Below are 11,320 nucleotides of genomic sequence, written 5' to 3'. Positions count from 1 at the left end.
GCACTGTTAGGGTTACCATAGCAAAGTTTCGGATTTCGCCAAATTTGCCGAAGATAATATTTTATTTAATAAGCAAGTCACGTGCCGCTAATAATTGCTCACAGTGAACAATCACCAAGAGTGATAACTCGCCAGAAAGACAACCACTCAAACACGCGCTCCGATCCAAAAATGGCTAATCTTAAGCTGATGCGTCGGCTCGTATATATAGGGGCCTTAGTTCAAAGTGGTTATTTAAGCAGGATGCGACCTGATGGTCTAAGTTAAGGCCCCTATATACAAGAGCCGGCGCATCAGCTTAAGTTCAGTCATTATGAATCTGAAGTGCCCTTCTCGGTCAAAATTATTACCACGTAATGATAATTCTCTAGTATTATATTTTCATCCATATTTTTAATGTCTTTTAATTCTTAAATTTAATTATTTTATTTCTATTTAACACAAACTGCCGAATGGCAACACGTAATTAAAAAAAGTGAAAAAGACGCACGAGATCGTGTTCCACGAATTTTGGTCTTGAGAAAATAAAAATGACGACTTCTTGAAGTATATGTGATGTAAATAAAGTTTTGTCGATTTTTATAAAATAATGGAGTCAAATTCTTATACAAAATTAGGGTGTTGTTATAAACCTTCACAACACACTCAAATCAAAGCTCGTGTTTGATGGATTTTTTTTTTTTTTTGTAAGTTATCGCGTTTGATGATTGTTCACTTTGATCGATTGTTAGCGGCACGTGAATTGTTTATTAAATAAAGTATTATTTTTGGCTAGTTTGGCGAAACACGAAACTTTGCTCTGGTAACCCTAGCTCCGCAACAATGAAAAATCCGATCCAAAATGTCTAAACTTAAGCTGATGCGTCGGTCTATCTAATAGCGGCTCTAGTCTAAATATGAAGAGGATTTTCGCCCCTTCTTCTTTAACATATTTTTCATGTATCACTTTTAGAAGGGAGAGAATTGAAGAGACTACGTTCATTCACAACACACAAACTAATTTATTTTCTATATACGGAAACAGTATACATGATGGGCAGCCAATTTGCCCTTTATCCCGAATAGCGGTCAAGAGATATCCATAAATTTATCCCGCTATTCGGTCAGGAGATTTTTCTTTGCAGTTATGCCTTCATAGCTGCCTATAGCCATATGAACTCAGGCGCTCTCATGCATCTGCGCAGAAGTCAATCGCGTAAAGCCCCATTGCGCAATTATGGAGATCCCGAGTTATTAATCTTGGGATCCCTGTCAAGTTTTACGCAATGTAACCACGTGGAGCACATAATTTCTTACAAAATATATGCGTCGCAACGACAATGCAGCGATCGATGAAAACTTCTCTGAATGGCTCGTTATTGCCACGGTTGCTATGTTGTCGCTGTACCGCTTGTAAGTCAGCAACCGATCACAAATAATAATTATTGCTTTAAACCTTTATTGAGAAATTAAAATGTTGTGTATAAATTCATTTTTATACTAAATTTGAGACTTGTTTCTCATCCTTCAGTTATAGCTTTGCGTGCATGTGGTTTGTCATCATTGCGTTTGCCGCCATATGTTCCTACCTGTTCTTGGTTATTCGGATCTTTTCGATCTCCCTCCAAAAAATATTTCCCTCTAAAAATGCAATTAATGGTGAAACAGTTTTCTCAATGTAACGCTGCACAAAAACTTTCCAAATTAAGAAATAAAACCATAAGATCCTCAAAGCGCACTTTCCAAAAAATAAATCAAAAATTTAAAGATAAACTTTGCTGAAAAAGTAGCATAGTGCAATGGGACGGAAAGTCGAAATCTTCTCGTGGCAGGTGTTCAGCAGGAAACATCCACCCTCTACAGTTGAGAATATGAACTTCTGCTGTGTAAGTTTTACATCGTGTGCTAATCCTGAATACTGTTTGACCGCGGATTGTATGTAATTTGGCAATCTGCCAAATAAAGACTATTTCATCTGAATTAGTCTGGCAGGGGAGAAGGGAAAATAACGATGGGATTTTTTTTGATGCACTAGTTTTATAATATCACTAGTGCCTTATTGATTTATTGCATTCTCTAAAATAAGATAAGGGAAAACAAAATTAGTTACCCTGGAAACAACAAAAAGAAAAGAAAATATTTTCATTTCGTTCAGGAACGTAAAAGCAAAATGGTAAGGTCAAAACTTTGTTGTGAATAAATAAATCAGTTCATTTTTGCCGTAAGGATATAGATCGAATGTACTTTAGATTAAAAATATGTTGCTGAGAGCAAATTTTTATTATTACAAAACTAAAGCTAAATAATAGAGAGGCAAAAGTATACATCTGTAGCAAATCAACTAACACCCCTATAAACTAATAGATACGTTCATTTCCGCCTATAAACCGGATATTAGCTTTTCCATGAAAACGATGATCTGACAGTAATGTTGTCAATGAGTTGTCAAATCAATTCACCAGTATCATTGGGTAAGCAATGTTAATGAAAGCTCCTCAAATGCTCGATGTGATTTAGATCCGGAGACCTAGCCGGCGAATCCATGTATTCAGTATTCTCACTCTCCAACGGCTCTTTGACAGCAACCGTGGAATATGGTGGGGTTTTGTCGTTCATGAAAAGGATGTGAAGATTCACTGCACCTCTAAAAATGAGCACCTAAGGAAAGAGAACCTCGTTTTAACATCGGGAGTCAGTGATTGAACCTCCTTCGAAGATTTGACTATCTGTGTGGTTACTAATCACGATTCCTTCCCAAATGAGCACTTCGAGACCTTTAAACGTTCCTTTTGATAGTGTTGGACGGATTATTGTGCGTCCATGCTCTCCCCAGATGCGTATGCTTCTAGAATCGATATTCAGGCTTAATCTGCCATCAACCGTAAAGAGGATTAGACTCCATGGATTAGCTGCCCATTTTGGGGGATCCCGGTAGCATATAATCAACCTTTACTTGGCTAGAGATCATGTAAAAATTTGGAGATTGCTCATTTGCTGTCACGTAAAAACGTCATCCATCTCTTTTATCGAAACAGTAATTATTGTTTCATTTTAAAACAAGATCTTCTAGATATTACTCGATGGGAGGGGGGGGGATTAAAAATATTTATATGTGAATCCATAACTTTGGATGAACGGAATTCGTTCATATGCATTGGATTGGAGAAAAAAACATGGCCGACGCATTTGCTTCGACTGGGCAATCAGGAGTCCCAAACCTATCACCTGGGCCCTAGCTGAGTAGTGGTTGCTTATATGCATCCCGGTACCACATGGAACGTATTGCGATGAGTGGGTGTTAAAGATACACCGTATAGATCATCGGGAAAACAGATCACCACTATGCTGCTGGTAGGTCGAGGTAAGACGCGATATCCTTTGTAAAATAGCCTGTTGTATGTGCTTTACTATTTCTCCCGATGTCTGCCGCCTCTTTTTTCTTGCCTTTTGGGCAACATATTGGCCATCTGTTGCTGTGGTTGTTTGTGGACAATGTGCTGTTCGTCGGACACCGTCAGACAGCTGTGCCGTTTGAAATGTTCTCCGTGAAACGATACTATGAGCAATGTCGACTTCTGCACTCACGCTTCGACCAATGTCAATTTTCTAAAGATTTGATCTCATCAGCTGAAATCATCCAGATGCCGTCTAAAGTGGCAAATTCCTTGATGAGTTGTTCCGAACTCTTAATTGAGTTAACACGGAGACAGCAACTCGACGTCGTTTAAACTGATGCATGCAGTGCAATCGCTCTTCCAGACACCGAGCTCAAACCGCCAGTGTTATTTTTTTACCTCGCTCCGACAATCCCCACCACGTCAAGCTGCATATATTCGCAGTGTGCCTGACCCAAGTCGAGCTACTGATAAGACTTTCACTCCACTCTGCATTTTCGTTCCGCAGATATGCTGATCTTTCAATTTGCTCCTTAGTTTTTGCACACCTGTTTGTAATTTAATGTAAATATATATAATATCCTTGTACCGCAAATGACAAATGCGCAGTTCAAAAGATAATCCTAGAAATCTTTTAAAAGGAGAAATTAATGTATGGTAGCGCCAAATAAGCAGTTTCTATGTAACTTTGACCAGATGCTGATGGCCTCAAACTGGAAAATCATTGGCTTCCAGGGGCGATAAACCCAATCAATGCCAAAGGCCTATCGTTGGTCGTTAGCAATTACCTTGGGTATATGATACTGGAAAACCTGTTTCTGCTTCCGTACATTGCAAAGTTGCTGACGTCACGGGGGCTGACTGCCGCCAAGACTAGTCGCTGCACCTAAATACCATAAACCAATTAAATTAGTTGTTCAAGAGTCGCTGAAATGACAGGTACTGTCTGACCATCGATTACATGGAAAGGCTAATATCCGGTTTATAGGCGGAAATGGACGTATCTATTCGTTTATAGGGATGTTAGTTGGTTTGTTTCACATGTGCACTTTTGCTTCTCTATTATTTAGCCTTAGTTCTGTAAAAATGAAAATTTGCTCACATCAACACTTTTTAATCTAAAGTATATCTGATCTATATTCTCACGGCAAAAATTAATTGATTTATTTATTCACAACAAAGTTTGGAGCTTTTACCATTTTGCTTTTACGTTCCTGAACGAAATGAAAACATTTTATTTTCTTTTTGTTGTTTCCATGGTAACTATTTTTCTTTCCCCTTATTTTATTTTTGAGAATGCAATAAATGAATAAGGCACTAGTGACATTATAAAACGCGTGCATCAAAATCCCATCGTTACTTTCCCTTCTCCCCTGTTAGAGTCATTCAGATGGAATCGTCTTTACTTGGCAGATTGCCAAATTACATACAATCCGTTGTCAAACAGTACCAAGCTTCTAAATTGTTTAAAAAACCGAACGAGACTTGGCAGTCCTGTTAAGCGTTGACTTTTCAGTTTTTTCAACTCATACCTCTTTTTGTCATAAAGTGTAATACTTTACCTTACTCCTTCCCCTCCCATTGTCATTTGCCACAAATTTATCCTGAAACATAAAAATGTTTTATTCCGACCCAAAAATGAGTGATGTCACACTTCTTGTAACCTCCTCCCTCCCCTTCGTCATTAACAATCGCAATTCTAAGCGTGACATCATTTGTAGACAAACATTTAACAAAAAGTTTCTTTTCTTTCTTTTTTGAGCAATCACGATTGCTTATTGTTCTCATTTGACTGTTTTGAATTCCTATGATTTTATTTTCCCACCAGCACCCTCTGCCAGCACCACCGTCGTGTCGACCGGCCCCACGATGCTGCTCCTCTAGCGAAGACCGTCTCCAGGTTGCGTCCATATACTACACACACACGCATACACACACACACACGCCTACACACTCATGCCTGCGCACAGACTCAAACACACACTTCTACACATACACACACTCATGCCTGCATACAGACACAAACACATATACCTACATACACACACACACGAACGCCTACACACACACACACAAACGCCTACACACACACACACGCGTGCACACACAGCACTGCATACACAACACGCACCCCACACACACACGAACGCCTACACACACACACACGCGTGCACACACACAGCACTGCATACACAACACGCACCCACACACACACGAACGCCTACACACACACGCGCGCGTACGCACACAGCACTGCATACACAACACGCACCCACACACATGCGCCTACACAACACACACGCGAATTCATACACACACACGCTCGTGATTGCGAAAAACAAATTGAATTCAAGATGCCAAAAATTCAAATTAATATCATCTTTCTTTTTCTTTTTTGATTTCTTGAATTAAAAACTTTTTTTTCTATTTTAAATTGTAATCTCGAAGTGAGAAAATCACACATGCGGACAATTTCAAATTAAAATTATTTGACAGTTTTTTTTCATTGCATTCTGCTGTAGCACAGTGCCTTGCTTAGAGCAGGAATTAGTAAATAGAGGGAGCAAGTCCAATCAAGGGCGCCCATATGCAAAATTGTAAGGGGGGGGCTGGGATATTTTCCCCATGGTTTAACAGGATATTTTCCCCATGGAAACTGATTTTAGAGCAGATTCGAGTTATTACAATTTGACGTTTTTAATAACTTATTTATTAACGGCTGGAGAAGAAATGTTTTTAGATTTTGGCAAAGAAAAAAGTACTAAAAGCAAGGATTTTCTAATGTTAAGGGGCGGGGGGGGGCTTGACCCCCCACTTGCCCGCCCATATGGGCGTCCTTGAGTCCAATCATTGACTTAGCAAAAGGTGACCCAAAGACCCAAGTCACGTGTCTCAACAACGACGAATAGTATAGGCACGTTTTGCGTGAAGCTAGCGAAAGAAATCTGATTTCTTCGAATGCTTTGCTTTAAAACCTATCACGTTACTTGGGGTCTTTGCTTCACGAACAAAAGCCTTCACTCCCTCCAGTTTATTTTGTCTCAATGGTGCCGTGATTTACTAGTGCATAAAGTAGGACTTTCTCTAGGGTGAGGTAGGAGGTCATACAGTCTGTATTGAAGTTAGAGGTTCATCAATACGGCTTGAATTCAATAACTCCGGAGGAAGGGGGGGAGGGCAATGCGCTCCTTCGTCAACATACAGTCGGACCTCTATATATTGAAGTAGAAAATTGCTGGAAAAAAATTCGATATATAAAGAAATTTCGATATATAGAAAACTATCTTATTTTATTATAAAAAATCTCCTAAAACATTAAAATTAAAGCTCATTCTCGTGCATGAAACCCAATTTCTAATTTAAGCGAGCTTCGGATTGAACGAAAGTTAATAACTGAAAAAATTAACAGAAATTATATTTTTGTACCTTCATACATCGTCATTCTTCGGCAGTTCAACTTGATTCGCAACATGAGGGGATTTTCATTTTGACAATGTTATTGAGATAAAAGTAAAAAAACAATCTACTTGAATGATTTTTACTGAAGCTAAAAAGAGACTAGGAATGATAATCAACAGACAAAAAGAATAAACTGAAACTGATTTTACACTCTTACTGGTTACAACTAAGATTTGAAATAAACTCGAGGGAATGTAAGAACTCCAGAACGGAACAACGACCTATCTACACACCCCTCAAACCCAGCTTTCTTATGAGTTTCTTAGCAACCTTTAGTAGACATAATTTTCTCTCCTAACCTTTATTTTTCATGAGACAAACAGTCTAAAGTGGAAAAAAAAATCTATGAATGTCTTGAAAAAAATTTCGATATATAGAGATTTCTTCGATATATAGAAACAATTTTTCTATGTAATGAACATTGAAATTTGCTGGGATTTCGATATATAGAAAATTTCGATATGTGGAAGTTCGATATATGGAGGCTCCACTGTATTTCTACCCGACGAAACTATCTTTTCAATCACTTAAATCCGCCAGTTCAAAAGTAATCTTAGTGAAAGTAAGCGATTTTCCTTTCTCTTTTTGGAGTGCAAACAAAATTTGAACCAACAATGCCGAATTATCAGTTATCTGTTATCAGTCATTGAAAAGGCGTTCCATTCATTTTCTACTTCCTAGGTTTCTGACGTTGTCTCATCGAATTTCCAGACCGATTACGTAATACGTTCTTATCGAATGAGGAAGGGGCATAGGACTTTAAGACACTGGAACATTTCGGCAAAAGTAAACCATTATCAAATTCTTTACTTTATGTTCGGTGGTGTAAGTTTTCCAAAAATTAATCAGTCTATTGATTACAGCTAATATTTATGTAACATAGAAGTAGGACTATGAATAGGGAGAAATATTTATTTATACAGTGAAACCCAATTTTACGTTCCCCGAATTAACATTTTTTCTGTATTCCATTTTTTTTAAAATCAGGTGCCAGTTTTTCCGTACAAATGTTAATTTAACCCGGATTGTAACTTTGTTATTTATGAATTTCCCGCATTTTGCGTGTTCCTTGGGAAATTAAAATAAAAAAAAAATGTTCTCAAATAAGCAATATGTTTCATTTGTGCTTTTTTAAAATATGTCGCTGAAAGCTAACAAATAAAAAATGCTTACTCCTCCATCCGTAGCCGACCTTATGGACTTTTTGTCCACCAATGAAGATGAACAAGAAGAACCAGAAGCACAGCTTGTCCCTTCTTTCAATATTGCATTGAAGAGCTTACAAATAACGAAAGACTATTGTCTTTCTCATAAAGAATAGAAGAAAAACTTGCAAATTATTTCAATCCCAGAAGATGCTGCATTTACTTTAAACTCAATGACAAAAAAAAAAAAAAAAAACACGTTTACGGATTATTTTCAACCTTAACACCCAGATTCGCAATCAAATGTGTTAAAATTAGTGATGTGCCGGATCGTTAAAAATGTAGATCCGCGGATACGGATACGGATCATTAGTGTCAAGATCGGAGGATACGGATCTCAATTTGTTTTTACCAAAATCAACTATCCAAGTGTAAAATTTGTTACGGAAGGTGATCCTGTCAGAATAATGGCAATTTCTTCTAAAAATGTTAATTGCGGCCAAAATATAATCAAGACTATGATTTACTCTTTAATGAAATCTCCGTTAAAATTGAGGGAGAGTTGGAAGGAATGGGCCAGCGCTGCATTAATGCTTAGATGGAATGTAAAAAATCATTTCTAGCTAACTCGATAGATGTAGGATACAGGAGCAAGAGTGTAAAGCTGCTACCGGACAGGCTAGAAATAATTTTTCGCATTTTATTTCAGCATAAATGCAGCGCTGACCCATTCCACCCAAATGACTCCGACCGACAGAATAACAGAGCCGGGAACACCTTTACAAACAGTAAATAGAGAATTTAGTCTTACTTTTTTTGAAGGATGCCGAGAAAAACAAAAATGAAGAATAACAGAAACCCCAAATCAATAAAAACTAATACTAATTAAAAATTAAAAAAACAAAACATATTCCAGAGAGCCGACCTCATATTAAGATGAATTTCGCGGGTCAGATTACCCCATTTGTGAACAAACATGAACCGACAGCAGGTAAAAATTTTAAATCATTGAGCTTTTTCTCCTTATCTTCCGACTATGAAATCGCTACCAATCACGCGTATAAAGACTTAGAATTGCATTTAAAATTTACTTAACAAGATTATAGTTCCTACTCCTACTGTACATAACTTAGAAGTTTCAAATAAATATCAAACGCAGAAAACTTCGTTCTTTCAATTAGGGTCAACATATTTTTAACGTACGGGTAAATTTTTTCTACCATAATTGTGAAAAATGTTAAGTCGGTTTTTAATTAATATCTCTCGGTAATTAAAGTTTTACAAAAACGAGGCCAAGCTAAGAACTCTTTCAATCAAGTCAACTTTTGAACGAAAAATGAACTATCATAATCGGTTCATCTGTTTAGGAGCTACGGTGCACAAAAAGACACACTGATACACACTTTTAAAACTTAATTCCCCTTCCTTTTTGCAACGGGGGGGGGGGGGGGATACAAATTGGCTTCTGAAATGATACCTTATAATTTAAATAGGGAATAAAACCTAATTTAAACGGAATTTAAGAGTCTTTTATTCAAATATTTAGAAATTTTTAGAATCGAAATGATCCGTATAAGATCCGCCAAAAAAGTAACGGATACGGATACAGATCTTTATTTTCCCTCGGATATCCGCGGATACGGATATCCGGAACATCACTAGTTAAAATGATCTAACACAATGGTTATGTATGATAATGTTCTTTCTCGTAAAATATAGGTATTACACCTTTTGAAAGAATCACCTTTACTACCCTTAGGTTTTTCTGTTTGATTTTTGCTTTCTATTTATTTTCCGCATTTTACGTTTTTTCAAAACCCAGTCCTTTCAGCAACGTAAAATCGGGTTTTCACCGTATTTAAAAAAACGAAACAGCGTACTTTTAGAAGTTTCAACTTTGCTTATTTCATATAGGTTTTATACCTTCGCAGTTTAATGGCAGTTAGCCGAAAGGAAATGCCGTAAAAACACTTGTTTTTTCTGGCCGTAATTTTCGCGAAAATGAAGATATCCGTGCGAGTTCACGTGCTGAAAATTTTGCGAATTTTACATGAACAGAAACCAGAGTTGAGAGAAGAAAAAACAGTTCATTTTTTAATTAATTTTTACTTTCTTCTATCTTACTACTATTATATATGCGAAAGTTTGTCTGTATGAATGTATGGATGTATGGATGTACGGATGTTTGTTACTCTTTCACGCAAAAACTACTGAACGGATTTTGATGAAACTTTACAATAATATAGCTTATGCATCAGAATAACACATAGGGTAGTTTTCGTCCCGTTATGGGGGCAAAAAACCCCTTAGGGGAGCAATAAAATACAATTTTCGTATAAATTCTGTAATATAGGGATGAAAAAATACTTGCACATTTTACATTATATGTCCATCGAAAGCTCTGATTTTTCTGCTTCACTTATTCGAAATTTCTAGGTAGAATAAAAAACGAGTTATGAGCTTTTTAGTTCCATGTTCGAAGGCTTTCCTAAACTCAATACAGTATTTAGTGTATCATCTCAACTCCCTGTCGATAGCGACTATTGTTGTATTGTTGACTATCTTTGCTTTTCGTGACTGTTCAAGGCTTTTCTCAAGTCAAATCTTGAAGTAAGATTTTTGCACAAGATTGGCAAATAATTCATGATTTGGCTGATGATTTTCCATTTAAACGGAACTTTAATGTAATTAATGGTTTTTATTATTATTTATGCTGATTGAACACCTACTCATTATCCAATCAACCAGCAGATCGCCAAAATTTTTGGGGAAATATTTCCGTAGCTGATGCATTTGGCAGTTTTTTCCAATGTCGCTGTTTTTGAAGCCGAGGACTACGTCATAATGTTTCTCAGTTTTCACCATGTAAACAAAATATCGCCAATCAAAGAATCTTTAAAAAACTTTTTTTACTGTGTTAAATAATCCAGCAACTAAATTAGGCAAATCCATAAACAGCACAAAAACTTCCATTAATTTTTCATTTTTGCACAATTTCAAACAATCGCAAAATTTTACTACTTATTTTGGAAACATTTCGGATGAAACTCTTTAGCGCCATTTTATGGTGACCAAAAGTATCTCAGCACCTGGCGATAACATCTTTGTAACGAAAATTAATAGATCGTTTTACAAAGTAAGGAAAGAAGGAGGGAGCATCATCAAAGGTATCCCAAAACGATTCCCGCAAATTCGGCAAAATCGCACCAAGAGCTCACATTGTTTGAAATTTCCCAAAATAACTAAAGCAAGTATAAGGGGATTACGAGCAACGTCAATAGCAATACAGAGAAGGTTTTAGACTCCATGTTAAAAAAAATAGTATCAACAGATTAATCTTTT

This window comes from Uloborus diversus, chromosome 7, assembly GCF_026930045.1.
Source record: "Uloborus diversus isolate 005 chromosome 7, Udiv.v.3.1, whole genome shotgun sequence".
Lineage (NCBI taxonomy): Eukaryota > Metazoa > Arthropoda > Arachnida > Araneae > Uloboridae > Uloborus > Uloborus diversus.
The sequence above is the reverse complement of the archived record's forward strand: the minus strand, read 5'-3'. Positions refer to the sequence as shown.